The sequence below is a fragment of the Anthonomus grandis genome, chromosome 6 (assembly GCF_022605725.1).
Source record: "Anthonomus grandis grandis chromosome 6, icAntGran1.3, whole genome shotgun sequence".
NCBI classification, from domain to species: Eukaryota; Metazoa; Arthropoda; class Insecta; order Coleoptera; family Curculionidae; genus Anthonomus; species Anthonomus grandis.
Genome location: NC_065551.1, coordinates 23,238,360 through 23,265,669, shown reverse-complemented (window position 1 = coordinate 23,265,669; position 27,310 = coordinate 23,238,360). Strand labels below are relative to the sequence as shown.

Sequence of the window (27,310 nt, the reverse complement as noted above, 5' to 3'; positions counted from 1 at the left end):
TGGAAAATTTGACATTTTATCCGGTGTATCACAGGGGTCTTATGTGGCTTATGCTGATGATATTCAACTGTATAGATGTTTTAAACCTGATTCATTTGCTGAGGCCTCGAACTCTTTAAATGATGCGCCTAAATTAATAGATGAGTTTTTTCATAAACAACTTAAATTTAAAATTAAAAAAAAATCAAACTTATGGTCTTTGTAAACAAAAATTAAGTTGAAATAGTATAATTAAACATGAACTTTTATATACACAATACTAAGCTGCAATTTGGCAATCTCGCTCGCAATATGGGTGTTTGTGTTGATTTACAATTACGAACTAGCGAGCATGTACAGCAGTTCAGGCGGCGAGCATTCTTTAGGTTGAGAATGCGTTTTACTAATAGACAATTTTTAAATTTTAAACTTAAAACAATATTAACAGATTAATATTTCCGAAAAATAAAGGCACAAAAGAATTAACAGCCGAAAGCGCTTTGCTATTAGTTGATAAAAAATATATACATGTTATACAAATCTTTTCTCGCATTTTATTAAATCTACGTGTACACATCCGCTCTTGCAAGTTATTAATAAATTTGCTTGTCCTTCCAATCTTTAACTATTCTATTTTTGTTTACTATTCTTGCCTTAATGTGTTTCATACAAATATGATACAGGTCATGCAGAAAGCCTGGGCTCGTTTAATTTTACACTTAAAAAATATGATTATATATCTTATAAAATTATTGCCTTGTTGAAAAGATGAAAAAGCAAATAATATTGTGGATCTCAATTTATTAATTGGATAGTCTACATAAGACAAATAAATTGTTTTAAGGAGGATAAAGTCAGAAATAGTTCCAGTATTTACAAAAAAAGCATAACTGAAAATTATGTCATGATTCTAACTTTTCTAACCAAGATATTAGAATCTAGATCAAAGGTTCTACATTTTTGAAGTTGGTGCTTCAATCTATATATTTTTGTAATTAACTCATTATAATTAAATACTATCGAGTAAAGAATCCAAAATAATATCCTGCCTATAAGTAAAAGACCAGCGGTCTAACTAAATATTCTTTAACTCAACAATAGTAACAAATCTGGAGCAAAGAATCTCGATTGAGGCTTCAAGAGTTCCATATTTCATGCAAATATGGAAATAAATTCTTTTTATTCTTATTATCTATTTAATTTATCATGCCTGGATATTAAATGAAATCTCGACTGATGCTCCAAGTACTTTAGGTCTATTTTTAAATAGTTTTCATCAGCAGGGAAATCATTTTGTAAGAGCTTAATATCTGGAGCAATAAACTTAAATTGTTGCTCTACAACCACTATAATCTTACATAAAAATTAATGTTTATTCTTCTTTTACAGTTATTTTAGTTTACTTTTGACTTAAAGAGAAAATAAACTGACAATTAGTTGAAAACTTCCGATAGTCGTATAAAAGGGATGTGCATAAATAGCTTAAAAACTGTATCAACTTTGCGATAATTATTTTAAGCTATTACTTAAAGCGAAAAACCATCTAAAGCACAATCAACCATAATTATTGTTAAATAACGCTAAATGACATTATGCACTTGTTCTCCTATTTAATATAACGTTATATTCCACAGGGTGTGAGAAAATGTAATTATAGACCAACTAACAATATTATTCAGGGTTATGTTTCCTAGCGTATTATAATTCCATTTTATGAAGCGTTTCTGGGTTAAAATAGCAGTTAAGGATCGTCTTTTATTACCACATGGGCGTCGAGGTAATTGTTAAGTCAAAATGTTTAAAATTAAAATTTAATTAGTCGTGTTGCACAGTGTGGTTTTAGAAAAGAAATTAGTAGCATAACAAACATTAGTTTTTTTTGATTTTACCAAGGTATTCGATACGATAAATAATTTCTTACTTATTGCCACGTTATTATGGTTTTAATGACACCGCAAGTATTAATTAGTAACATGCATTTCGATTTATCTCAAATTTTATTTGAACTAACGTACGAGTAAGGTTTGATTTTTGGACCATTGCTTTTTCTCGTTTATACGTTTGTAGAAAATCAAGCTCTTATAAATAAGGATCATATGACTCTTTTTTTATGTTTTTTAATATATAAGAAAAATAATAATTTTGAAAAATAATTTGCTTATTTTTAATAATGAATCTGAATTAAATGTGGTAAATATAGCTAAAATTTGGTTACGATTATGGATAGTAATTTACAATTTCAAAAACATCTAAAAACTTTATTTCAAACGGTGTATTTTTTATTAAAAACGTTATCTAATGCCAAAGCGTTTTTAAACCGAAAGCTTAGAAAAGATTATTATATGAATCTCTGTATGGATTTTGTTTGGACTAAGAGAGTAAATCTTATATATAGAGGGCTCAGAACGCATTACACCATGGTATAAAGAACCAATTTGGTTGCAATTTTTTTAATTAGAACTGTTAGGAAACCATCAATGCAATTTTCGCTTTATACTTAGAAATTGTTCTAAGTTATCTATACCTCTTTCATCGGATATTGTTTTATTTTCGATCAGGTATTTACTGCCCTTCTTTTAAAATTATTGTATCAATTCTCCAGGTATTTAACCTAGTTAAAAGTACAAATTCTAATCATTTTTTTGCTAAAAGAGCAAGATATAAAATTGACAAAAACAAAGAAAAAACATAGTCACAACATATAATAAATGATCACACATGTTACACAAACGCGTTAATATTTTTTTTATTTTCGTCAATTTATTTAAAAGTAATTTTAATTTCAGGTTTTAAATACTTTAAATATTATTTTTTATATATTTTATTGCAATGAATGGTATTTAAAATATTTTATGTTTAGAAGCTGTAATTAAATTCTTCGAGGATTTTGGCGTGAATTTGGCTCTTCCATTTTTAAATTTACTTAAACAATAAACGTGATTTTAAATGTTTTATGTTTATAAAGAACTTTTGTAGTCTTTTGGGTGTCAATCTTAATGCCTTCGATATCATGTTTTTTGAGAGTTGTATCTTTTCAGCTGCCAGTTATATCCCATTACGAAGCATTTAAGGAAAGACAAGTGTATTACTAACAAAGGAAAAAGAAATTGGGGAAAAAGGAAATTGAAAGGGACTTGTTTCGAAACGAGTATCAGTTATTTAATCTTAAAAGGTGACCATTTAAAAATTTGTTATTTATTTTGTTGGGTAATGCGTCACTATTACAGTTAATATCAATTTAGAAAATATTATCTCATACGCTCAATTATTTATGTACCTTGATAACAGTAGTAGATTTAAATACCGAAATGTTGGTTCAAATCGGGTCATTTTATTTAATAAATAGGTTTGTTGTTCTTTTTAATTTTAATGAAGTAAAAATAAAGATAGGTAGGATAATAAAAAGGAGAGACGAGCTTAGAGGTTGATAAATAAAATCTTAGCTCCTGGGTATATAAAAAAAGTCTATTACACCTCACGTAAATTATTATATTTAAGGTTTATTGAACTTAAATTAAGTTATATATAACGAAAGGTATTGTTAAAGATTTGAGTTTATATTTCTTTTAAATATGTAAATAAGTCTATTTCTTCTTCTTTTCAATAATTGAGCGTATGAAATTATATTTTCTAAATTAAAATTTACTGTAATATTGACGTAATACGCAATAAAATAAGTACCGAAATATGAACTCAATAGAACATTATACAGTGACGCTACCTGTCATCCTTTAAAACGTGTTGTATACAATGTGGTGTGCTCGGGAATGTAATAAGCTTATTTAGATTTCAGATATATATTTTGATGTTCCGATAAGTGAAAGCATAGATGTTTTAGAATAGATGTTTTCTAAATACTATGGTGCTTGAAGTGGACGCCAATACACACAGTGTTTTTATGAAAAGAAAGAAAATCAATATAGGTTGGAATCGTTGCGTAATCTATAATGATTATGACATAAAAATATATTTTTCTACCACCATGCGAATAGGTACATTAATAAGGGTTGTATTCCTAGAAATTTTGTCGATTAGTATCAAGGTCAAGCCCATTGTTACGTACTTGTTGGTACATAAGTACAGTGCAATCCCATTACAATTTGTGTTGCTCATTTGCACAAACTGGTTTTGGCTTATAGTTTTAATATGGTACCTTGGGTGCCGATAGGAGGTTGTGTTTTTCTACGAGCTCTTGATGCAGTATCTTTGCAACTAAATAATGCCCTTCTTTATATTCCGTAGGTGCAAAAGTTTGACATTGACTGGTGGCATACTGAATGGACTCCATTGTCTCACATCTATACTGTCGGGTGACCTAAGACAAACTTTAAATAATCTTGTTGGTATTACTTGATCTTGAACAGCCAAAAGAAATTCTTCAGTTTCGGGAAAAAGCTGTCCCGAAGTCAACCAGTAATTCGACGCCGCTATGTCGACATACTCTTGTTGAACTTCGTGAACATAACTTCCATGCAGTGGTTTTCCCATCCAAGCTTGCATTTGTTCTTGTTCAGTGCTATGGTGTATGGGTATTTTAAGCTCCCGAAGTTTAAGTGGTGCTCAGTCGTCTGTTTAACATACGGCACGATGAATGTCTGATGTTTCAGCCTTTCTAAAGAAAAAGGATCGCAAGTTAGTAATTTGCTGTGTCAGCTACTTCTCTAAGTCGCCCATTCCTCTTCCTTCCATATGTCGAGGTAGCGTAGTTCATTCTATGGCACTGCGCGGATAATGCTTATTGGCTTTCCATAGAAGTGTTCTAGCCTTTCTTTGCTATTTTCGATGACTCTTAATAGCTTTAAATAGCTTTCTGCTATTAAGACTTGTTTTAAGAAGTCGTTGCATTTTTGTAGTGAACTTACTAGTCAGCTCATTCTTTATAGTTCTATGTCCTAGGTCTTTTCTTTGCGCCTGTTTGATTTCTATATATTTGTAGGATTCTTCTTTGTCCATAGCATTAATTATCTGACGGTTTTTTCTTTGAAAGTCAGTTATTACTATTATTATTATTATTATTATTATTATTATGACTATTATTAAATATTATTATAAAAAATGAGGGTAAAACTACAGAAAAATTTCAATCTTTTGAACCACATCTGCCGAGTAAACAAGATAATATCACAATAAGAAGGTGCAAAATTGGCATTATGAAATATCTACCTAAACTTTTATTTATATTTATCATGTAAATTTTATATTTATATTAATAGGATTTAATTTCTAATAAGCCAGCTTAAAAAAAAATTAATTTAATATTAATTTTTTTTGTAAAGAAATTAATAAACAAATGTATATAGACCAATGTCTAGTTTACTGACAAGCTACCAGTGAGCTTGGAAATGGTCAAAAACAGTAAAAAATTTTTTTTGTTCCAAACAGTCAAAAAAATATATTAAGATAATTAGTTGAAATCTGGTCCCTAGAGTCATATTTTGGAATCTGCCGTGGCACTTAACGTGCTAGGATTAAGTGTTGTACTAGTCATTAGTTGTAGTAAACTATATAAATATAATATTGTTGACCAACTTTGTTTACATCCATGATCAACTAATCCATGCTATTTTTCTTTTGTAAAAAATATATACCTATATTACTATCTAAGCCGATTTATTAATATTATTATTATTATTTATTTATATATATATTGCTTATAAAACATGGTTGTATGAAATTCAAAATTATACACTCGTTTCCACTTAACCAATAATTAGCCTGTCTACTCATAAAATTTTGTTAATTCTGCAGTAATTATCGAATATATTATTTTATGAATTCCTTTTGTGCCGTCACTGTACTGTCGAAACCCCGAACGGGCCATTAAGGTGGTGTGATGAAGACGTGCCCTCGACCGTTGCGTGATATGGCATTTAACATTTGATTCCACGGCGGCGGATGTCGTGATAAAGGTGAAATAATTGCAGGATCGCAGGAACTAACTATAGCACGGCTCCGTCACGCCTTCCCGCATACAATCCTCGTTTCCCCCGAGTCCTGTTACTTTCGGGATTTTGTTTTTTGGAGCGAATTTGCTGCCGCTACTACTGAGAACAATATCATTATTGAATGGAAGATTGGATTTAATTTATTTGTTTGGAACATGTCGATAGTTAGGTTATTTAATTTAATTAAATGCATGTTAATAATAGTTTATAATGGTTTTTATCATGCATTTCATGTTAAAGTAATATAAATCTCTTCATGACCTGACGCACCTATACTTTACTTGGCCGTATGTTAATGGCTATATAAGCCTAATAGCAAAAGAGCTTCTATTAATATCCTTGAACTCTTTAAATGTTAAACGGCAGTTTTTATTGATTATCTTCTGACCTTAATGATTTAAAATCATCTTAAACTTTATCGGCTGTTTTTATTATAAAAAATCAATTGAAGTTCTTGAATCATCATCCTGAATTCTTTTTCTGGGATCTAATATTTATTAGGGGTCACAAGTTCTATAATCCTAAGTTATGTCAAGAGTTGGTGAGTTTATTTTATATTAACTACATTAGATATAGAAGCTCTAAGTCAAAGTCTTGAGGGCTCTTTAAGTATATTCCTGATTTTTAATATTAATTGTATCGTATTTTCTAAGGACGTAAGTAATGCCATAAAATATTCAGTTAATAATTATGGATAGAAGCTGTATTACTCAAGGATCTTGGGCTCTAAGCTTTATTAAGAGTTTACGAGGTCCTAGAGTGTTATCCTGGAGGTCCTTGAGTGGTATCTGGATCTTAATTGGTAAGAACTGACCAAAGTTACTTTTTAGTTAATAGACAAAAGTTCATTTTATTTTTATAATATAATTTATTGAACTTATAGACCGAGGTATGCAAAATCTAACTTTTTAAAGTTTTGGAAATATTAGAGTATTCATATTGTCGTGCTGAAATTATTGAACGCCTTGCTTGAATTCTGATCATAAAATGAGTGCTTATTAAGTCACTCAAAAACCATGTAAAAAAAGCTAAAGTCGCAGAGAGTACCATATCAACCATGACTGAGATCCCATATAAATATCTGGAAAACCTTTAAACAAACTGTATTTAACACAAGGCTATCAAAGAAAAACTTACGAAGAAGTTTCGAGACAGGCTAGTATCACTTATTAAAACGGGTCTAAATATACACTAAAACAATAAAAGGCCATGCCATACCTACACTATCCTACTCAGCTGGAGTCGTTCTTGATACACAGACAGAGCTAGAAAACATTAACAGACTCATAAGAACAAAAATGATTTCATATAGAATGTACCACGCCAAGGATTCCTTAGAACGAATAATACTGCCACCTGAACATGAAAGCAATCTTTGACGTCATTTAGCAATGTCCCAGAAACATATACTCTTTTAGAAGGTATTTTAACAATAACAGTAACACATTCTATAATGCAATAGCAGAAGCAGATAAAAAGATGACATTTCTTAATCTCAGTGAAAAAGACTATTTACCTTTTGGTAAACTAAAAATTGACGAGAAAAAGAGAACTTAACTGCTGTCCAAAAAGCTATATAGTAGATTTTTAAATAAGTTAAACCAGGATAGTATCAATAAGTCGGCCTCGGTGCACTGGATGAAGGTCGGACATGTCTTTTCTGAAACAGAAGGGTTATACTGGATATCTAAGACAATGTAATCAACACCAGATATCATCAAAAATATATATTGAAGCAACAGTTAGAAACTAACAAATGTAGAAAGTGCAATAACCCAACTAATCCATAAAACAGATTGGATGTATAAACATCTGGATGTATACGATTAGCAAACACAAAATACTTGGAAAGGCGTAACAAAGTGGCTGCAATTGTTTATTAAGAGCTATTGACGATACACAAATTTAATCATGTTACTAATGTCCCATACTACAAGTTAAACTCACCAATAAGAAAGGTAAAATTTATTGAGACAAAGGACTAATCACAGATCATACAGTTGAACACAAGAACCAGATATAACAATTTTTGATGAGTAACAATATAAGTTATGCTCGTCGATTTCTCAATCATTAACAGTCGAAATATTGGGGCCAAATTAAGAAGAAAATTAAAAAATACGAACCTCTTAAACGCGAAATCAGGGAACTCTGGAAGTTTGAGCGATCGAAATAGTCTCGTTAGTGATATTAGCGTTTGGTTTCATCCCGAAGAACCTAAGAAAAAACTTATTATTAAAACAATTAAAAAAAAAATTAAACTGAAATCATCAGAAAATACCAGACTATGCAAAAATCACACATCGTAAGGTCAGTTTTTGGAAGCGTGAAGTAGCATACGTATCCTGTTGTGAAATGAAATATTAAACAAAAAATATGAATAATAATAACCAAGTTGCCAAATATCTGCACTGGAATATCTGCAAAGAATACAACATCAAAGTTCAAGACCAGTGATACTAATACAACCAGGAACCTGTGACACACCAGAAGCTACCATCATTTGGGATGAGCAAGTTCATACAGACAGATCGACCAAAGTAAACAAACCAGACAATAAAATCAAAGATAAAAAGCGAAAAGCATGCTAACTCATAGACGTAGCAATCTCATCATATTACAGCATCACCCAAAAGAGAGCAGGTAAATATGTCAAAGATAAAGATTTACAGATAGAAACACAAAAATTATGGAATATGGAGACGATAGTTATTCCAGTCGTAATAAGAGTAACAGGGTTAATATCAAAAAAATCATCCATTAACCAAATACCTGAAAAGCATAACCTAATGCAAACTGGCTGAAACTACATGATGCATAGTACACAATAGCCTAACATCCCAGTGACAGAACAAGGTATAACGGATTAAAGGAGAGCTTTACTAAATAACGAATTCCTCTCAAATGAAACACTGGAACAAATGAAAAGAAAAATAAGAAAGGAACTAGAAAGGGAGAACAACATATTAGCAGACTTTCAAACAGCGGGTAATAATCCACCCGCTGATAAAACCCAAAATACATGATCAACTCTTTCTGGTTGACCCCAACGAGTTTCTAGGGGAGTTAATGTTGCTGTGAAACGAGAGATTGATGCAAAAGTGCTGCCTGACTAGTGTCCGTATAAAAATATTGAAGAGTGTGTGACCTCGACATTCCTACTATATTAAAATTTGAGGCTTACAAATTTTATTTTAATAATGTAGAGCCAGGTTTGCTAAAGAATTCTGTTTTTCTCTTACTAGGAGACTTTAATATTAATAGAGTGTGTAACATAGATAAGTCGCCAAACTTGACAAATAAGCTGTCTAGTCATTAAGATGCCAATGAGGTTGTGAATAGTTCTTATAAAAATATATATGGGTATTACTTGCAAGTATGTTCTATTTACAAAGCAGAGTAAAACATAGTATCTACATTGGTTTAGCGGCAGTATCATTTAATATTTATGAAATAAATATTACCATATATGAATTAAGAACTTTAACAATGGTTTCGATATACTAATAATTATCGTGTTAGAACAAAACGATATTTAAGAAGCTATTTCCAAATTAAAAGCTTAAAGATCATACAGATCAAATCATATTCCGCCGTATGTATTTAAAGCATGTAAGTACTTTTAAAATAATTGGACCCCTGGAATTAATTTTTAAAATATTATTAAATAGTCAAACTTATCGAGACTCTTGAAAAATATAAAAAATATGTCCAATACAAAAAACCCCAAAACATAATGATAAGAAAGAATACCGACATGTGACATTGATATGTACTCCAAGTAAATTATCCGAATCAATATTATTCACAATAAGATTTACTATTGTATTCATGTCAAGGCGGATATTGCAGAGGAGCAGCATGGTTTTACAAAAAATAAGTATCAATGGTTACAAATTTGGCTTTCTTTATACAGTAATTATTTTTTATAGTTTATTCTGATTTAGATAGTAACATTCAGGTTAATGTAATATATACAGATTTTGCCAAAGCCTTCGATCGGGTGAACCACGATATTGTTCTGCAAAAAACTTTCAAACTACAAAATCTATTATTGGGTGAAAGCCTGTTGATTGCTTAATAAATAATTAAATAAATAGTGGAAAAACTCTTAGCCAAATACAATCTATTAAATCTAGTCAATTAGAAGTTAGTTTTCGTGCATCTAGTCAAGAACCTGAAAATAATAATCTAAGGCGCAATATAAAAACTGTAGAATTAAGAAGAAATTAACAAAGAATAGTAGAACTGGGTGAATTGTTGAGCATAACGTTGCAAAAATGTCGTAGTATGGATCCATCCGAAAGACGTTAGATTCCGAGACAAAAAAACATTAAAAAAAATTGCAATAATTGTAGATACGTTAAATACCAAAATGTTCAGCTAAGCTAGACGTGAGAACTTCATAGAGCTCCATGGAAATATTAGGAAAATACAGAATTTACAATTCTAGAGATCGACCTAACTCTAAGATTTTCTAGATACTCTGCAACAGAAGTTAGCAGCATTAGGTACGAGGTTTAGAAGATACGATAAGTGCAGCAAGAACGAATAACAAAACAAGGAATTTAATACAAGTGAGAAAAGATTCTGCATAAAACTTAAATCAAACATGGCGGATAATAGGGAATAAGAATCAGAAAACGTTCCTAATTAAGAACAAATTACCACCTATTGGTCATTAATATGAAATTAAAATAAATCATATCATCTGGGAGCCAACTAAGTACAACAAAAAGAGGAGGAAAACCTATGAAAGAACCAATTGTCATTGAAGCCATATTAACAAAAGTCATCAAAAACACCTATAGTTTGAAAAGTCTAATTGAAAAGTCTAACACTCACACAAAACTGACAACGTATTGGATTAACTGACGTATTTAAATTACTTTATTAAACATTTAAAGAAGATGCCTAGATTTATTACTAAAGGGAAAACATTCTTATTACCTAATGCCAAACCAAGCAAAGAACCTGCCAATTACCGTTTGATTACGTACTTGCAAATGATTATTTCCTGTATCATAAGACTCCTCAATGCGTATGTAGAGGAACAGAAGATAATGACTAAACAGTAAAAAGGGTACTTAAAGGGAATTGAGAGATGCAAGAAGCATCTCATAGACTTGATTATTTTGAGCGAAGTATAGCGGAACAAGAGGAAAGATTCTGATGCTGCCATGTCAATTACCAAAAGGCTTATGACTCTGTCGCTTATTCCTGATTAATTAAGGTAATAAATTGGTAAAGTAGCTACGTCACCTTATGGTGATCTAAAGAACAATTATCGAACTCAATAGAAAGTCATCCTCTATAGTCACCCCCGAAAAAAAAACTGCGGCATATTTGAAGGGAAATCTCTCAGACTGCTGTGGTTCACTTTGGCATTGAAATCACTATCCAAATAGTTAAACAGGACAGGAATAGGATGCACGCTAAAAAAGGACCAAATGAAGCACACCGTATCACACCAGCTTTACATGGACGATCTTAAGCTCTACGCACTCTATGTCATGATAAACTCAAAGAACTGATCATGGTAGTAGAACAATTATTCAAAAAAATTCGACTTTAACAAATGTAATATAATCAATATAGAGAAAGGCATATCCAGAACAGAAATGCAACTGACAAACCGCGACTTAATAGAGTCCATACTAGAAGAAGATGCCTATAAACACGTAGGGTACCAATGAAGTCCTTACGCAAGAAGATCTCTTGAAGAAATTTCGCTCTAGAGTGGATATAAGCTGCAAGACTGAACTCAATACTAAACATCTTTTTAAAGCAATAAATTCTTGTATCTTAAAGAGTGTGATATCTATCCGGAAGGAATGTTTCTTATGGGTATTGTTTGTTTCAGGCCATACAATTATGGTAACTCAATTTTATTTTTTTATTTTATTAAATAGAGAGGTCGAGATCTTATGGCAGAATAAATGGGAATGAGTCTTGAAAATTGACATCTTTTAATTTAAAAGTTTTACTATTTTGCCTATTCATTAAAAATATAAATCTTAAGCAGGAATTTTGTAATGTCTAAATGCACGGGTTTATTAGGCTTTAAGGAAAAGGACCATATATAGAATCACAAAAGTTATAAAGAACTACTAGATTTCTTCACTTACATATTATTAATAATTTTAATTTTGTAGCAATATGTTCTTTAAATCGCAATTTAGATATAATATTAGACTTTCTGACTTATCCGACAACTAATTAAGATCGCTATTAATTTTAAGACTTTTTGAGTTTTTGATAAGTCAAAGTTATAAATCAATTATGTGATCAAGAGTATAATTAGCATACATACGACACGAATAATACTGAAGACATTTATAAGCATAAGGTGTATAAATTGTATATAAAAGCAAGCCCAAAATAATCCCCTATAGAATACCAGCAAGGGTGGCTCTATCTGCGATAAAAAATCTGTCCAATAATATAATATATCTAATATATATAAAAACTTTTTAGTAAATTAAGTACATTATTCTCAGTACAACTAAAGGTAGAGAAAAAATATTTTGGAAACATTTTGATATCTATTCCGACACTTATTTTTTTGTAAAAGATTAAGAATAGCTAAAAAATCAATATATTTAAAACTTGCAAAATTATGTACTCGTAATATCGTCATAGAATGATTAATTTTATATAAATATAAAAGGTCAGAAAAACACAATAAACAAAGCAAGGAAAAAAGCATAAAAATAAGTCGTTTGTATGAACCATAATGATTGTAGCTCTTAGGATTAAAGCATGATTAATCGAATATTTTGCTTTCTTTAATGTCTTGGAGTATCATCTTGGAATCCTTCCTTTTCCTTAAATCATAATATACTAGATTGATAAGAAAAATTTAATTAAAACATTTTAGTAAAATACTGAATACTTTTACGTTTCAAATCTATAAGGAGGAAACTAAAGCTCTAAGATGTAAAAATATAATATTTTTGAGATTCAGATATTGCTAATCTTTTTAAAAGCTTATTTATACTAGTTAAATTTTTTAAGCAAACTTGTTTGCAGCATATTTTTTAGTGTGTTGTAAAACTTAGCTTATTTAGCAATGCTCAGAATCAAATGAAGCTCAACGATTTAGAGCCAAAAATTTATTTTAATAGTATGTAAATATCAGAAATAATCATTTAAAAAATAATAATAAATCACATATAATACCCTAACAAGAACGTTAAAGCACATTCATCAAAAACACTCTTTCTACATAATTCTTAAATAAATTCGCATTTCCTTCCTTTAAATTTAAAATTTCGCTTTTTCCATAATACCCCATGCACACCTTTACTGGTAGCTACAGCTCGAAAATTCATGTAGCCGAGTATCGAAAATTTATGGCGCGTTATTATTCCATAAATCGTGTAATAGATCAGTTCGCTGGTGAAATATTAATTTATTTTCCTCTGCGAACAATAAATCTCTAAATACCACCTTAAATCCTGTGTAAAGCCATGGGAGATACACTTGTAATTGCCTCTTTTCATTTTATGTTTTTATTTTCTATGTTCGCTTTTGTTTTCAGCTACTTTAAAATAAAATAAGTAATTTCTTTAAAATATTATTATAAAATGTATACATTCATATTTTATCCAGTGCTAATTTGAAATCAGAGACCGCTCTATATCTGGTGCTTTACACAAGTTCGGCATTTAAAGCGCTTTAGCTTTGACATGTACCAATTAGTCCGAACTTTGCGCGTCCAGTTTGTAATTAACCCAACTAGTTTTGTGTACAAAGTCGTATTAATTTCGCATCCCGTATTATATATTTCTTGCCAGTTTACATAGTTAGCGATGCATGGAAAGATCTAAGTTTCTCGGTGGACGCATTAGCTGATCCAACTACTGGGTATGTGCAACCATATGGTGGTTTCCTAGTACGAGCCTGATTTTGAAACTATTTGTCTTAATTAGCTTTAGAGGGAATTTGAAATTTAATAATTAGTTTTGCAATTTGTCTTAATTAAAGCATGGTATGTTTACATTAGTAAATAGGATTTGATAATTTAATTTAAATTAGTTGTTATAAAGTTATAACTGAATAAGTGTTTACAAAAAATTAAATGATAAAATTTTTTTTAAGGTTAAAAAGCTTAAGAGGAAACGGGAAAAAGCAAAAAAATATTCAGAAAAGTAAGGAAATTAGATTTATTTTTTTTGCATTTTCTATAGTACAGCAGTTATTTTATTATATAAAGTTTAAAATATACAAAAGCAAGTTTTATTTATAAAGGGCTCAGATTCGCTTTTTGTTAGTAACGATCTCATTGACCTTTTGTATTTTTACAGGGTGTCTTTTTTATTCGTGACTTGTTTTTTAAATAAAATTAAACAAAACACTTTCTAGGAACGTATTTGTCGAACTCCATTTCTATGCATACCCAAGACGAATGCACGACTTTTGCATATAACATCAATATTAATTAAAATTACTTATTAAAGTTAGTTAAAATAGGCTTTGCTTTCTTAGGTTAGAGTTGGTAACATTCTAAATATTTGTATGATAGTTATCTTGCAAATTTTTATTTATAATAAATTTAAAGATAATGTAAACTCGTTAATTTATATTATATTGATAGTCTTTATATAAAGAAATAAATACTATTTTGCCTACTATTTAATCCACATAATACGGGTCTAAATTTTGTTGCTATAATAAGAAAACAGCCTGTTTATAAATATGTATGCGTAAAAAATAAATTTAGGTTCATGGATTTATCTTTGAATCATGAACATATTATTGTAAAATTATATATTAGAAAGAGAAGGACTATAAGACGTAAAAGCTCAGATTATTAACAATTCAATAAAATAAACAATCAACATTCATGCGTTTAATTTACTAATTAAGCTTATAAATAAAAAATTAGTTTATTTTAATTCTGCGTTTAACAAGATTTCAAAAAAAATTAATATATTATCGTAATATAATTAATTAATTATACATTTATAACATATTATATAGACTGAATTATGATATGACTTCTCAAAGTATTTATCGAACAGCTAGTAAGAAAATTCAATCTTTGAGAACACCGAAACAGCTTCTACTCCTCGACATATAGATGGTGATAAGAAAGCGAAGCTACCGCCTCCATATACCCTAATACTTAAATTTTGCATATAATTTTAAATAAAATCATTTTCTTGTTATATTTTTTAAAGTGTTTAGTTCAGTGTAGTGTTTCTTTTTTTCTGAAAAAGCAGTAACCCATTGGAATAATATCTGTGAACCAAAGACAAGTCTTTGCATTGATTGGTTCAAGTAAAATGTTTACTCTGAACCTCGAAATATAAATGAAGAAACTTAGCTAGATGATCCCGTTCAACTACCTAATGTTGTCAAGTGTGAAAAATGCCCTTGTTCTATCAACAAGCTATTCAGATGATTGCACTGACCAGGATATTGGCAAACCAACAATGATAGTGGACTACAATGACTTTAAGTTTAAGGTCGATGTTGTAGATCAAATGTGTGGTTCCTATAATGTCGGTAAAAATAGTAGACGATGGCTTCTAATAATCTTCTTTGATATTATTAGTATATTAGTATTATTCCAAACTAGCTAAATGGCCGCGGCGTTGCTTGCGTGGAATTTGAAAATAAAAGAAAAGTTCTACTGAAGGACTTGCCTTCTTGTAATATGTAAAAATATCAATCTTCAACGCTATAAGTTTACAATAAAAGAATTTTCGTAGAAGAGGTTTTTACTCCATTTCACCCCATTTCTTCAGGGTGGCGGAACTTTCGAGAATCTGTAGTTTTTATTAAAATGAAATAAAATTCAAGTGTTTTGCAGTTTTTTTCCGAAAAGCAATGAAATTAAGGATAAAAAAAAATGTTAATACTTTAAAGGGTGGTTTTAACTCCTTAAAAAAAATGGAAATTGAGTGAAAAAATAAAATAGAAATGAAGTGTTTCACCCTTTTTTTGAAAAGTACTTAGTTTTGAAGCTATGATAGATAAGGAGTGGTTTCAACCCCTGCCCGATGAAATTTCAAAAAATCCCTTTTTAGTGGACGTCTACATAATTATAGGAATGTCAATGAAAAATTTCATATTTCTAGGTTTTACCGTTTGGGCTGTACGTTGATTATCATTAAGGACAAGTCGTTTTATATATAAGATGAATAACTGATTATTGTAAGGTGCGATTTTTTACGCAGCTTAGCTTTGAACCTATTAAAGCCGCAGTTAAATAAAATTGTATAAAATTGATTAAACAGATGACAATTTTTTTAACTTTTACTTTCTAAAATGTAAGTTTTTTCACTGTTAATATAACATGTGTTTTGTAAATAAATTTTTCATAAAAACAACTTTTTTTTATAGTAAAACGTCAATAAAATATATATCATAGATCTAATTGAGATACAAGCCTATCCCACGCGACCGTTCAGGTAACAAATTGCCATGCGAGTAATCCAGAGCTAAACTTAAATGAATTACAATACGCTCTTTTAGAGGAAAGAGACCTTATTCTTCAAGGAGATATTTGTCACTTGATTTTAGGCATGCCAAGAAGAATGCAAACAAATTTGGTTATGTAAAGGGAACTTACTTAACATTGAAAGTTGTTTTATTTGTATGTAAGTTATTATAATCATACAACATTACAAAACATTAAAAAATGTAAAATTTTAAATAAATTATGAATAAGAAATGTTAAATGCTTCATTTTCTAGTCCGGTATATGTATATGCCTTATTTAATGCTAAAGGAACTTTGAACTCAATTATGACGCCAACACGAATTTTTCATGAATTTCGTAGAAAGTAAGTATATCTTATTATTTTGTTGGTTTAGTTGGTCATACATTTCTGAGTATAAACGACAAACTAGTTATCATTTCACGCATAATTTTTTTAATAAAATGCATTTATTTCAAAAAAATAACTACCAAGGTCCCCAAGGGATATAACTCAAATAGATTTTTTATTATAAGGCTATTTAATGTTCAATGTTTATGTAAGTAGACCAAAACTCTTGAAAAACTGAACTTGCAATTTATAATTTTATAAAGAAGGAAACTTCCATTTATCATTAATTTCCCTCTATATATTCATATTTGTGCATTTTTATATTTGTAAATTTAAGTAATTTTATTTTATAGAAATAAACTTTCTATTTTAAGGTAGAGGTGAAAATATTTAATTATTTTGTCTAAAACTTTTTGTTTTAACTAATTTAAATGCATTGCAAATATCAAAAAAGATCAGGATTAATAATTGCGCTTAATATTAGTTAAAAAACCCCTTGGCTCTATCTTAATTTTCCAGTTTTTTTCTATGAATATATCTCTATTTTTTTAATCTTATGTATACCATAAACAGAGTGACTAAAATATTACTGATCCATACAGAAATGAATCAATTAAATTTCTAATCCTTGTTTTATTAAAATGCAAATCCAGACTTTTGAATAATTTAGCCTGACAAGAATAAGTAGTTTTATTAATTTTTTAGTAGTGTGGTAATATGATTAATATGACGGAGTGCTAGCACAAGAGTTTTGTTTTTCAAGATGATTCAGTTCTGATGATTTAAGGTAAAGAATTCCTTAATAAATTAAACAAATCGTGATTAAAAATCTACAATTGGAAGTTATTAACCTACTTTAAAAATGTATTGAAGTAAAGGGACAACAAATTAAACATAAATAAATATTGTTTAAATTTTTATTTTTAAATGTCGCATATCTTATAAGTCTATTACTTTAAATTAAGTGTGGCTCAAATTTGGTATACATGTATGGAAATCTTAAAAACTATAACAGATAGAAAACTTCTTTAATATGGAAAATATTAAAAAATTAATTGAAAATCCAATGCAAATTTTTTTAATAAAGCAAAACTTTGCATTTTCAAAGAAGTGCTATATTTTTCTTAATTTAAAATATTGTTAAAATTTGTAAACATCTCTGCATTTATTTTATAATTTGCTGACATAAAAATAAAATATTTTTGAGAAGAATATTTCCAGAAGTGACATACATCATTTAAAAAAAAATATATTTTTATTTAAGCAAAAAAAAAACAAAATGACGGTATCTCAACAACTGAAACATCAAAAATAAAAACTGAATAGAGGAATGTATTTCTTTTAAAAACTTGTCTCAATAATGTTTTTACAGATTTTAAAAATATTCTGTAGTAAAAAAACAGCACTTTTTTGACCCTACAATTTCTCCACTTTAACTAATTTTTTATCTCTCATAGTTTCCCATCAGTTCCTAAAACTAAAATGATACCAATTGATGTTTAAATATTTTATTTTTCCTCATCGGCATTATGGAAGAAGAGACCATGTAATTATGAATATATTTTTAAGTATTATTAAAACACATAAAACATATTTTCAGATTTGCTTGTTTAAACATTCTTTATTTTGCTTTCACCCTGCATCACTAATTATCTTGGACAATAGAAAAACTTTATACCTTCGTTATTTTTGAGCAAAATAAATTAAATTTTATATGTCGGTATGTTATCTCACTTTTAATGTCGGTTTAATGGGATACTATATTAAATTTCTAATTTTTAATATACTTACTTAAAGTATTTTTAAATATTTTGATTGAAGATTATTCAAAATTTCTGATTTTTGATGAACTTATCATAAAAAATAATTTTAGTTTTTTTATTGATCTTTATACGAATATTCAAAATACCTAAACAAGTATATTTGACTTTTTTTCAAGCGACATCATACTGAACATGACTTGTTTGACGAGGATGATTTTTCTCAAATATTTTGGTGTTACTCTTAAGTAATTCCGCCAATAAAATACTAAAGCAAATACCAAATTTTATTTATTCTTCTTTTCAGATTCATGAGATTTCCAGTTATCTAAGGCCACCCAGTATAATGGTTTTCTTACATTTATAATATGATCTTTTTATGTAAGTTTTTAGCCTCTTCATGCTTATATTACATTTGAGTTTCACACTACTAGATTCGTCTTTCGCTTATAGGGCTATTATGGAAAAACATATACTATATGTGAAATATCGAAAAATTTGACATGTGACTAGAATTTAATATAAAAAAAAATACTAGTATCAAAGAAAATGTAAAAAACAATTGAAGATAATGTTTTATAAATAATATTATTGTTAGCTTTATTTTATCACACTATTTTAATAGCACTTATTATTTATTAGTTAACATCCTGCTCTAAAAGCCTTAATTCTCAACAAGAGAATCTCGTAAATTAAAATTCTACTATCATTTAAAACCTACAAAACATCTTTGAACGGATCCATCAATTCTTCGACGATAGAGATATTTTCTTATTGAAGTATGGCATAGCCGCTCGTCCATATTGGATGATGGATTGCGCGACGCGGAGCTGCAGTACATAACCTTATATCTTTCCCTTTTAAAGATTTATAGCCAATAACGGGATAAGAAATAATATTTACAGTGACATATAAATATTTATGGAATTTCCTTTCCTGTCGGGAGGCAAAAATTCTTTTGATCTCGTGCAAAAGTGGATTTATTGTCGTCGAATGCCATCAAATTGTGAAATAATATTTCGACATGAACCCAGATGCTTGCCATTTCTTTAAAACATTTTGTATACATAAAGGGTGTTTCACTAGGTGTGGAGCGCATCTATATGTCGGAAACTATCATTCTGGCATCATTTATTTTTAAAATTGTAATCCTAATCTAATTACAATTATATGAGATATATTTAGTGAAAATAAACAAATAAAATTGAAAATAATAATTTTTGACAGTTGTGCAATGTTCTAATTCAAATTAATTTTAATTTAATTTGCTTTCGTTGTTGTATTTTCGGGTGTATTTTTATTGTTAAAATGACTTAAAAGTTAAACTAGTGTTGCCTAAATATCTTGAATAGCTCAAGTTAATTGCACGTCCATTTTAAACCTCTTCAAAGAAATATACGAGGTTCGTTAAATACATTAGTTTTGATACTTTCAAAAAATATGTATTGAAGTATTTATGTAAATACTGTAATATGATAAAATATTTATATTATTATCTTCTAAGTAATTTTTTCAATTATTTATTTGCGGTCTTTGATATAGCCGTCAAATTCTCTAGCGATTCGGCTGTTAACGACTCTTAAGAGAACTTTTCAGTAATGAATAGTAAATAAAAAAGTTACAAAGGGCTAGATCTGATAAATATGGCCGTTTTTATCTGTTGTTGATATGCTAGAACGTTTGGGGTGATTATCGTTGGTTTCTATCGTGAACTAGGGAAGAGAGTGTCATCATCAGTCGGCAATCGTTAAATGGACTGATTTAAATAAACCAACTAAAAGATTGTCCATATTCATTATTAGTTCTCTCTGGTACTTAAGACATCTTATATCCGGCGAGACGAGGTTTATTGCTTTTTGTTTCATTATCTAAAATTAAATATTCTTTTCTCATACTTTTCAAAATATTCGTGGAATATGGTTCATTGGATACTTATATGTTGGGCGCCAAAATTCCACTCATTTTTACTGAATTTAAATTTTTGCCAGGCAAGGAATATACTTACCCCATTATTAAATAGACATTTTTCCAAATCTATAGTAGGCTAATATGTAAACAATAACTTTTCAAGGAGATAAGGATTTTATTAGAAGGTGGAAAGAAGGGGATTATCGCGTATAGTTTCAATATAAAAATTAAATATTCCATTCCTATTCTATATATTTGTAGAATATGATCCATTTAAGATATTCAAATATTGGGCGCCAAAGTTCTATCCACCTTTGGAAAGGAAGAAATATATTTTTTATTTCAGGATTTACCGGAAAAAAAATTATTCCACAAGGCATTTTAGGAACATTCCTAGGAACAGAAATAAGAATACAGTTAATATAGAACTTTTGTCAAAGGATGTGTTTTTTAGGCAGCCACACTCAATGGTGGATGAGTAATCTCCAACTGCCTGGAAGAAATTTAAAAACTTTTATCCAGGTAGTTAGAACCAATTCAATTTTTTTGCAGGACCTTTAAAGTTGATTTTCTTTTTTAGCACAAGAATAATTTTGCTTTGTGTAGGAATCTTTAGTGATCCTTCGAAATTCCAAATTTTGAAAAAATTTAATAATGTGCAACCAAAATTTCCAGTTTCTCTTCTAAATTTTATGGACTGATGAATTAAATTTTCTATTGTGGTAATGTTATTTTGTAAATGAACGTTTATTAACAAATATTTAGGAATGTGTAAATCATATCTTTATTTTTAACAAAATACCTTGCCAGTATTAAAAGATGTCCTTATTGATCTAAGTAGAAATTTGTGACATCAACATGACGGTTTCTTACACATTATTCTCAAAAACATGGCCTTCAACAAGGGAAGATATAATGGAGCGTATTTAAAATACTCTAAATTCTATTCCTCAAGCGGAAATTGAAATTGCTATTACCGTATGTAGAAAAAAATTGAGGACACTTTAGACATTTATTGAATTTCTATTCTTTTTCTTTAGTTAAAACCCTTTGGTCTTTAAACATGCTTTACATTTTTTAGGATTATGAGGTTTAAATTAAATAATAATTTTCTTATGACTTTCGAATTATTAGAAATTCTGTTATTTTTAAATAATTTAGATTAGTCCAATGCCTAGATAAACGGTGAACGGAAGTGACAAATAAACAAGAGAAATCCTATAATCATTAATGTTGAGTGACATACCCGAATTAAGCGTCAAACATTTTTATTTCGGTTATAACTCAAAAAGTAAAAAAGATAGCCGACTGCGGTTTTTAAATTTTTTCCTGATAAATTCAAACTACTTTCTTATTTTTGATATTAAATATATATTGATTTTTTAATTACGCCAACTAGTGGTGTAACTCCCAACTTAATATTAAAAACGGAAATAAATTTGCAGCATTTCCTTTTGGCCAAAAAAAATTCAAGTTATATCAGTGTGATAGTTCCCGAGATATGGCCGCGGTCCACACTTACTAAAACACCTTGTATATAATAAAACCAAAAACAAATAAAATTTTAATTGATATTCAAAACAACAATGTAAGCCACTTCTTAGCTGCATTAGCGTATAATTAAACCGTTAATAAATTAGAAGTTAGCGTACCTGTCGCCTTTGCTCCTATGCCTTATATCTTCTTCACCTCAGTTTATAGGTAGGAATTTCTAATTCTCATAAAACATGTAAAGGACTTGTGCTACTCTATTATGTTTTACGACATTTTCAGAGCAGGCGCTTTAATCCTTTAATTAGGGTTTTAATTAGGAATAGTATATTAAACCTAAGGAACGTCAACCAAGTAGTAAAGTTCTAATAAGCTCTTTGAAATTTATATATAACGCGTATATGTGAAAATCATAAATCGTAAGGGAGCTCCGCTCAGCATATCCGCAAAGGAAATAAATCAACGAGTACGCGTCAGGCTACAAAACGAAGCCAAACGCAACCACCAACAAATTAAATTAATCCGATCAGATCTGAAATCAGCGACACAAATACAATGGGATTACCGTACTTTATTAGCAAGGCAAATATGATCGAGAATTTGCATTGATAGTGATGCAAGAGCGTATACGAGTACAGACTTGTAATAATGTTTGTTGGTATAAAGTTTCTGCGTGCGATGGCGTTTTAATGACAAGAAGCCATAGTTTGGATTTGAAACTACGTTGTTATCATTGGAATTATAGTTTACGCCAGAAATGCAAAATACTTTATATATTTGTGGAATTGTACCATGAATTATAAGAAAAACTAATAAAAATTAAAGAACAACAAATTTCTTTTCTACATCACTCCTTACTAGCATTTCTAATGGGTATTTAATAATATTATGCATATACCCTCCATTATACCCAATACGAGGGAAAAATAAACCTTACACAAGATTGCACACAAGCAAGAAATACCATTGAATAATAACATCAAGTACCCTCTGGAGTACGCTATACGATTAGTATAGCGTACTTGATTGTGGGTATAAGTAGTTATTAAGACTAAGTAATATACAAAGCTGTTTGTGATAAAAAGATAATTAATCCGCCAATAATCTCGAAGCACATAGAATTTATGATTCGAACTACGACTGTGATTGCAGAAATAATAAAAATGACCACTTTATTTTAAGTTTTAATCAATTATGATCCAAAGATACTTAGCCTTAAGTATTTTAGAAGTTTTTCCCTTAGCTAATGAGTAAAAAAGTCATATAGCAAGATTTATCCCTATTAATTGTAACTATATGGAAGCATAACCAATTCCTCATTTGTTCAATACTCCCACACAACAAACTTTTTCTTCTTGCTAAGTATTTTCTCTGAATAAGAAAATCATTATATGCAAAATTAATTATTTGTCCAGATATAACAAGCTTAAAAACGAGTTAATAGAAATACAGAAAAAAATGGACCTAATATTATTTCTTATGGCATTCCAATTTCTATTAACTCTGGGTTGCTAAATATATAAGTTATTTTTAAGTACTGTCCTCTACTTTCAAATTGCTATTTGGCATACCTCTAATACTATTTTGTTCCAGGGTATCTAAAAGTAAGTCCGCAGGCACAGTATCAAAAGCCTTCGCTAAGTCAATAAAAACAGCAATGCAATTTTATCATTTTCCAAGTTCTTGGTGATTTCAGATTTTAGTTTGTATACTGCGTGTGTTGCACTAAGACTCTCCAAGAAACCAAAATGATTCTGTGATAATACCCCAAGGGGTTCTAAAAAGGTTTTTAGGTATTGATATTTGACATATTTTTTTAATAATTTTGAAAGGTTATTTAATAGGCCAATTGGTCGACAGCTTTCAGTATTTTTTATGTGTTGCTGTGACAATTGATTATTTAAAGTATGTTCAAATTCTGTCAATAGTAACTTGGAGGAGGATAATATGAGTAAGAGGTTTAGCTTTGTAGTGATTTAAAATGTTAATGGTTCGTATTAAGAATTGATATATGCCTGGTGCGGAGTTACTTTTTAAAGAATAAGTATAATAATTTTATTTTTATTAGCAGGAATTAAAAACGTTGAGTTTTTGGATGGGTATATAATGCCTGTGATTAAAATTTCTTTTTCTGGAGGACTTATTGTTTCTTTCGTTTTAGTTCCCATATTTATAAAATTTTTGTTGTTTGATAAAAATTTCTCGTTTTTGTTGTTCACTATATTTATTTTACTTTTTGTCTATTTTATTGTTTGTTGCATCTTATATTATTTGGTAGATTTTTCTTATGTTTTTATTTAAAAAATTTTTGTAATATGCATATTTCGTTTTCTTAATTAAGTTATTTAAGTACATTCCTATAATATTTATATTCATTATTGCAAATTATAGAAACATTTTTAACAAATTTTATTTAAGTTTGTTTCTTATACGAATAGTTATAATTAGTTTGTTTTTCTTGTTTTGTTTTTTAATTTTACATTATTGGAGTTAAGTAGTTCCTTAAACAATTTTTGTCGTCAAGTGACGTTTGTTATTTCTATAGTTTCTATTTAATTTGTTTTTTTGCTTTTTTTGATAAGAATTTGCCATGTTCTGTTATTTTATTTCGTTATTTCTATGACATTACACGATTCGTCGTACATACCTTTTGTAAGTGATATAAACAATTTAATAAAAATTTAATTTTTAGTTTTTACAAAAAAATGTTAGATACAGCATTCATCCTCGTTAGTTTATATAGTGGAGATTTTACAGTATTATTGTAAATTGAACTTTATCGTTTTCTACTTAATTAAAAAAAAATCTCATTAATAAAATTGTTTGTAAGAATTGGAAGGGGCTTATAAGCTGCCAAGAGACCATACGACCTGCTATTTATTGGGAAAATGTATCTGTTAAAAGTTGCATTTAAAACTGGAAGTTTGTAAGCTGTAAATCATATATTTTGTATATGATAAATGAAATACAAAATCGTAATTTTTTTTAATAGTTCCTTTTATTGTAAAATAAGTTTTAACTCAAAATATTGTAGTTATCGGAATCTCTAAAAAAAAACGAGGATATAGTTAAAAATTTTCAATATGCACAAAATAATCTTATCAAAATTGCGATTTAAACTTCTCATATGTAGATGTAAAATATTAATTATTTTTGAGTTTATGTTAATTTTTTCATAATTCAATTTAGCCTAACATAATAGCGTAAATCAATATAATATCCTTTAATTTCTAGACCCAGTAACGGCAAATAATTGTATCAAATAATGCTTCGTATGCCATCAATGGTTATTCAAGTATAAAAAAAACTAATTTAAAAAAATTTAATTTTGAAAACAGCTAAGCTTCTACTTTAAATAAGCGAAATATTTAATTTAACATTTAAAAGAAATCAGTTTACATCTCGCTCGAATTTTCAAAATGCATCCGGAAACGTTAAAGTCCCCAGAGGACTTAAAATCGGCAGAGGCAGAATGTCTCCATTCATAAAATCTAAACTAAATTTTATACGATTCGTACGTGTTTTGAATAGGCAAATTACGGGGGAATCGGGGGAAAGTCTGGGAAACTCGGGTCGACTTTTTGAACAAGTTTCGCCAACGGGGGAAGCAATACGCCTTTAAAGGGGATTTTAATTGGTACGTTTAAATATAGATTAGGATCTTTGAAGTGGTGATTTAGCCGGGTAATTTTCGAGGACCCTCTTTTTTTTGTTCTCTGTAAGCCAGTACATCATGCCTAATCCAATTGAAATATTAGGTTCATTAATTTCAAAGCAGTTTCTTAATTTTAATGTAAAAACGGTCTTATAGTTTTAGTTATTTCTTAAAAAACTAATATAGAAAGTTAATACTTCACGTCACGAAAGAGCCTACTCTTATTCTTTTAACTGAAATATTTTCAACTAAGGTTGATTGGGATTAATATATGTTTCAAAAATATATCACATTCTTATATCAAAAATAAAGCCCTCGAGATACCCTGACACCTTGGTTTTATCTCCCATTTATTTCTGGAACAGGTTCTTGCTTATGGGGCAATAAAAGACTTCCTTTCGAGGGTCTGTTTGTATATGAAATTGAGCTGTTTGCCCTTTCAAAAGCGGAGGGATATTCCTATTATTGGGTAATATGAGGACGTTATGTTCAATCTTTTTCTGTTTTATCAGATAATATTTATAAGGAGAAAATATTATCGTAAAGAAAACATGTATTTTATATGGAAAAATAAGAGAAAACTCTGATGTTTACATAATATCGTTATTCATTTAATTTTTTTAAAATTAAAAGTGATTAAGAGAGTTTTTATAAATAAAAGTTTTCCAAAAAGACGGCCTCACTTTCTCTTGACTTGTTTTATTTGTTATAGCATGACGTTACGTCTCGGATTTGAGACTTCTTTAGATGGCTGTTGTAAAAATACAAATGACTAAATCAAAAATGTTTAAAAAAATGAACCTAGAGTACAAACAAACACGCAACAGTTACACAATAACAGAACTTCAAATAACATTTAACAATAAACACAAAGTTGACCAGAAGTAAAAATCGGTCAGTACAGGTACTAAAATTAAACTATAGTATCAGTGTCGACATCTATCAGTTATGTACAGGGTGTTTCAAATTCGAGCCACATCATTGGGATTTCGGAAACGGTAAGAGATACAGGGTTGGTTAAATTGGGACAAAGTTGCGTATTCTTATGCTTAACAAAATGCCGTTTTAAAATTTAAAAAATTCCGACTACGTACGAAGTTATTCGGAAAATACCGAAATTTTGGAAAATCGTTTTTATTTTTTTGTGAGGTTATTTGAAAACATATTTTAAAATAATTGACACTTTATTATTGTCGCTTTTTCTCCTCTACCAGATGGCGTCGTCAAATTTAAAATCCGACGTTTCGTCTTTTGGTAACCATCATCAACTTTATTTTTTTAAATACGGCCCTGGATTTTTTTTTACTCATTTTAATTCCCCTTTTTATTCTTAGAGAAATGACATGTCACATAGTTTAATTTCTAAAAAAAAGTTAATACTATCCTGTTGTTTGAAATAAAAATTGTCTTGATGTTGTTTTTCAATCAATAACATGGTAAAAATATTGCTAATATGTTATATTATATTATATTTTCACAAATTTTTCTGCAGGCCTGATGTCTAAGTCTCCGGCTGAATAACTTGAAAATTCTTATTAGCAAAGATGGCTTTGAATTAAAAAAAAATGGACGACCATCTGTCATTAATTGTTTATATCTGTTTGACATTTGGCTTTTTCGATATTTTGTGAAATCAAAAATGGTATTCTCCAGTAGCGAACAACGTGATATGGTCCAAATTTACTATTCTTTGAGTTCTTTGAGTTTGTCTTGTAAGTTTTACAACGATATACTTTCACAATAACTTTTTATCAGATAGCTTTCGTTAAAGGTTACCCAAAATCCGCAAGG

General features: G+C 29.1%; 1 long non-coding RNA gene across 1 annotated transcript in view; it reads right to left on the bottom strand.

Moving 5' to 3' along the window:
- LOC126737712 (uncharacterized) overlaps nucleotides 1–23,799 on the bottom strand; it is a 47,510-nt gene extending 23,711 nt beyond the window's left edge. The window contains exons 1-2 of the long non-coding RNA XR_007661086.1: nucleotides 23,436–23,799; nucleotides 7,441–7,584 (exon numbers count right to left, since the gene is read on the bottom strand). This is a non-coding gene — a long non-coding RNA (uncharacterized LOC126737712). The remainder of the gene's footprint in view (nucleotides 1–7,440; nucleotides 7,585–23,435) is intronic.
- Nucleotides 23,800–27,310: the final 3,511 nt, after the last annotated feature.